Genomic DNA, 5,028 nt, shown 5'->3' with positions numbered 1-5,028 from the left:
CATTGTCGTCTTGGGCACATTAACAAGAAACGTGTCACCCACAAAAGGATGGAGTCTTGGAATCATTTGACCTGAGGCCAAATGTTGAATGAGAATCTTGTCTTTTGGGCAAGATGACAAAATCAGCTTTCACTGGATCTTGTGAAAAAGGTGAAGGTTTGTTGGACCTCATATATACAGATGTGTGTGGGCCCTTCATATCCACCATAAGGGATGATAATCTATTTTATGTAACATTTACTGATGATTATAGTAGATATGGTTATATTTACTTAATCAAAAATAAATCATAAACCTTTGAAAAGTAGAAAGAGTTTAAACATGAAGTCGAGAATCAATTATGTAGGAAGATAAAGATGCTCTGATCTGATAGAGGAGGTGAGTATCTTAGTATCGAGTTCCACAACTACCTCAAGCAATGTGGAATAGTCTCACAATTGACTCCTCCTAGGACACCACAACTTAATGGTGTGGCTGAGAGGCGCAATCGAACCTTGTTGGACATGGTTCGTTCCATGATGAGTCGAGCTACCCTTCCCATTTCCTTCTAAGGGTTTACCTTAGAGACAAACGCCTATATCCTCAATCTTGTCCATACTAAGAAGGTTTCCAATACACCTCGCGAGATGTGGATAGGGAAAGTTCCCTTTTTATCACATATCAAAGTCTGGGGTTGTGAAGTTTTCGTTAGATGAAAGACTTATGACAAGCTAGAAGCCAGAAGTGAGAGGTGTATTTTCATTGGCTACCCACAAAAGTCCTTTGGATATTTGTTCTGCAAACCTATTGAAAACATGGTCTTTGTAGCATGAATAGGAGTCTTTCGCGAGAGAGAGCTCATATGCAAAGAGGACAGTCGGAGCACAATTGATGTTGAAGAGATTCAAGAGTCAACCAATGAAGGAACCTTTGAGGGAAGTAGCATTCAACAAGAGGAAGAAATTTTAGTTTAACCAGTTGACACTTCGTTACCTCTTCGTCGTTCCATTAGAGTTAGCATGCCACCTCAGTTTTATGGTTTCCATATAACTACAGAAGATGATACGTTTATCAGTGATTATACAATGGTGAATTTAGAAGAACCATCTAACTACAAGGAAGCAATGGCATGACCTGAGGCTTGTAAGTGGAAAGAGGAAATGGAAAACGAGCTAAAGTCCATATATGACAACCAAATTTGGAATTTGGTTGATCATGAACCTGGTCGAAAGACAGTTGGTTGCAAATGGATCTTCAAGAAGAAGACGGACATGGATGAGAATGTATACACATTCAAGGCAGCGACTGGTTGCGAAGGGATTTACTCAAACCCCAAGGATTGACTATGATGAGGCCTTCTCACTAGTGGCTAAGATAAAATCTATTAGGATAATGCTCGTCATAGTTACCTTTCATGATTATGAAATTTGGCAGATGGATGTTAAAACCATGTTCCTTAACAGGAAGTTGGCTAAAGATGTTTACATGAGTCAGCCATAGGATTTTGTTGATACAAAGTTTCCCAATATAGTGTGTAAGCTTGAGAAATCAATTTCTGGATTAAAACAAGTGTCTCGTAGCTGGAATCTTTGCTTCGATGAGAAAGTCAAAGAATTTGGTTTTTCTAGAAGTGAGGATAGGTCTTGTGTGTATGTCAAATGTCACACCGCAAAACCGGTACGGTGGAAACATTCGGGGGGTGGAGGACGTCATATGTAGTATCACAACAATTGAATAATAGTAATCAAAGCAACAACAGTCTTTAATATATGTGAAAATGTTTACATCGAGTTCAAAACATTACATGTTGTTATAGTATAATAGTATCAAAAGATAAGACGAGAAACTACTGCTCCATCTTCACGAACTCCGGGTGGCTACCTGTCTTAATATATTCCTGAGAATACAAGTATTTTGAAAGCGAGTATCAGCTATTAAGCTGGTGAGTGCATAAGATTTAGTTTAAAGTAAGACATTTCTTTGACAATTGAACAAGTTTGAAAGAATGAAAAGAAAACTAAATGTTTCCTTAAAGTAAAGTAATACTGAAACAAATTACGCTATAATCATTTAGTTTATACTAATTGCATATAATCAATACAAGACGGATAGTCGGTTGTGTGATTCGGTCGTACCCCCACATCCAAACAAGGAAAAGGAAAGTGAAACCGGGTTCACACAATCTCCAATCTATCTAGTCTTCATTATATATAACCTTTCGTATAAACTGAAGGATTATAGTTATAATTAAAAGTAATCTATGTTATACTGATTCTGACTAAGAGATGAGTTAATATCCATGAAAAATTAGCTTATACACATTATGATATAATCAAGGTGGTGCGGATAATAAATTGTGGGGTTCTACCTTAGTTTCACATCCAAATAAGGAAAAGAAACTAAGTTAGAAATCTCACATTCTATTGTCTACCGGATCTTCGTTATATATAACTCGGGAATGTATAAGCGAGGAAATCATAATAATAACCTTCTTACGAATCCTTTATAATGAACTAGAATGCCTAGATAATGTTACTAGAATACCTAGAAAATGTTACCATTAAACCTAGGAAACCTCATATTCCCTAACTGTGGTTTTATCTCTGAAAACCGTTACACTAAAGGTTGGCGTACTATGTTATGGAATTGTCAGCTTGTAACTCTCCAAAAGTACGACTTAACGAATGTATAAATATACTATGGAATAGTATACTTAGTTTTATATCTCATAAAACCATTCTTGTGTTGGATATTATGCTATTAAAATAGCAGGTTCAGTCTTAGTTCATAGTATAATAAATATACTATGAAAAGAATATAGTGTGATTGTTATATTCCTCTGAATAGTACTCTGGATACTCTTTGAAAAGACTATAGTTGATTGTGCGATCCTGTCGTACCCCCACATCCAAACAAGGAAAAGGAAAGAAAAACAGAGTTCACACAGTCAACCGTCTATCAGTTTCTCATTGTACATAACTTATATGCATATATACTAAGCAATCACATAAACTACTACCTATGTTCTTGTTATGTTTGGGCGTTGGTACTATGCGCTTACCCACCTATGATTGGTGTCGTGGTACTATGCTCGTATACCCATATTAACTGAAGGTACAGTACTGTGCCTGGGTTCCCCTTTTTCTACGTATTGTACATTGAAAGATGTACCTTTTTGAGTTCTTTATATTTAGTTCGTATTGTTGTTCGTACTTTTTGAATAGATAAGACAAACAAGTATTAGATTTCTATGTATCGATACGACTTCAATGAACTACCAAGTGATAAGTATGGATCTACCAAGTAATGAGCATTGACTCTCTAACTATACTCGCTATAGTTTACTAGTAAGTTCTCTGTAACTGACTGACTGAACTGACTTAACATGAAAGAATACCATTGCTACCCAAGGTATTAAACTGACTTCTAGAACTTTTATATCTACATACATATACATAATATAAAATTAATATTTAAACGACATTCAGATAAACAACTTCACTCTAAGCCCACATCCAAACAAGAAAAAGGGAATAGAGCCGGTAGTCAGTCCTAAGTCCTTTAAACACTACTTATATAAGAATATCTACATATACATCAATTATACACAATATAAGTTTAAGGATTTTATAAAACAGTTAAGAGCATTGCCTAATATTAAAAGAGTTTAAAAGCATTTTACAATATTCAAAAGTGTTTATTTAAATTTAAAAGCAGTTTGATGACTTGATGTCATTTACAACATTTAAAGAGTTTTATTTATTATAAACACAATTAATTGTGTTTAGACTTGTATTCCCCCCCCCCCCTTAAAACAGTGAAAAGTGATAAAATGTAGGGGTATGAACTCACCTTATGATTGGTGATCCAAATGAGTCTAGTAAGGATGAGAAGTTCCAAGAATGAAGTTCCGAAACACAAATGAGTCCTGATGACATATATTGCTACATATATGTGTATAATTAGTGTATAATACAACTAATCATGAAGGAAACAGCCTAAGGGACTAATGAACTTGGACATGAAGTGTTGAATCACATGTGATACATCAAAGGAAAGTGTGTGGCCACACATAAGTGTGTTTACGGCCAACACACATGAGTTTACACCCTAGCAAGGAGTTTACGGCTGTAAACTCATGAACATTATGCATAAGTGAGTGATTTAAGGTCCTATTAACATCCATTAAGGGTTCAAGGTCTAAGGCTTGCTTGTTGGAAGAGTTTAGGGTCAAAACATGCATCAACATGGAGTTTACGGCCAAGGAAGATCTTGGGCCGTAAACTCAAGATATTCTTGGGAAATGCATGTTTCAAGGGTGTGATTCAAAGCCTCTTAGTAGATATGAAGTATAATGAAGGGATACTTACGATATGGAGGCTTGAAAGGTGTGATTTTGGCCAAGAACACTAGTGTGTGTTCTTGGTGTTTCTTGAAGATCTAAGAAAACATGATTTCCATGGATGAATCATGAGGATGAAGCTAGTTAAGAAGGATTAACAACAAACTAGAGAAAGAACACTTACGACTTTTGAAGATCAAGGAAGAAAATCAGGATGATACTTGAGAGAGAATGGAAGTGTTCTTGAGGTGGAAATGAACTAATGAAGAAAGTTGAAGAATATGAGCATATATAGGGGAGTTTACGGCCAGGCCTTGAGTTTACGGCCGTAAACTCTTGTGTTTAGGCTGTGAACTCCCTTTTGGTAAGGCTAAGCTTGATTTGTTGTTCCGTGGCTTTAGCAGGTACTTCCTGACACTCATTCCTTAAGTGTATTGGGCTCAGAACACTCAAATAGACTCTAAAAAGTGCTAAAAGATAGCAGGAGTGAGTCTGACTTTGATTGAATTGAATGGATTTTAAGCAAAAATTTTCGGGTTGTCACATCAAAGCTTGTGGGAGTGTAGTAACTTTTCTAGTATTGTATGTTGATGACATACTACTTATAGGAAACGGCGTTCCAACCTTACAAGAAGTGAAATCTTGGCTTGGAAAGTGTTTCTCTATGAAGGATCTAGGAGAGACAACCTATATTCTTGGGATAAGAA

The sequence above is a fragment of the Lactuca serriola genome, chromosome 5 (genome assembly GCF_051521515.1).
Source record: "Lactuca serriola cultivar US96UC23 chromosome 5, Lser_US96UC23_V15, whole genome shotgun sequence".
Lineage (NCBI taxonomy): Eukaryota > Viridiplantae > Streptophyta > Magnoliopsida > Asterales > Asteraceae > Lactuca > Lactuca serriola.
This window is presented reverse-complemented; position numbering follows the sequence as displayed.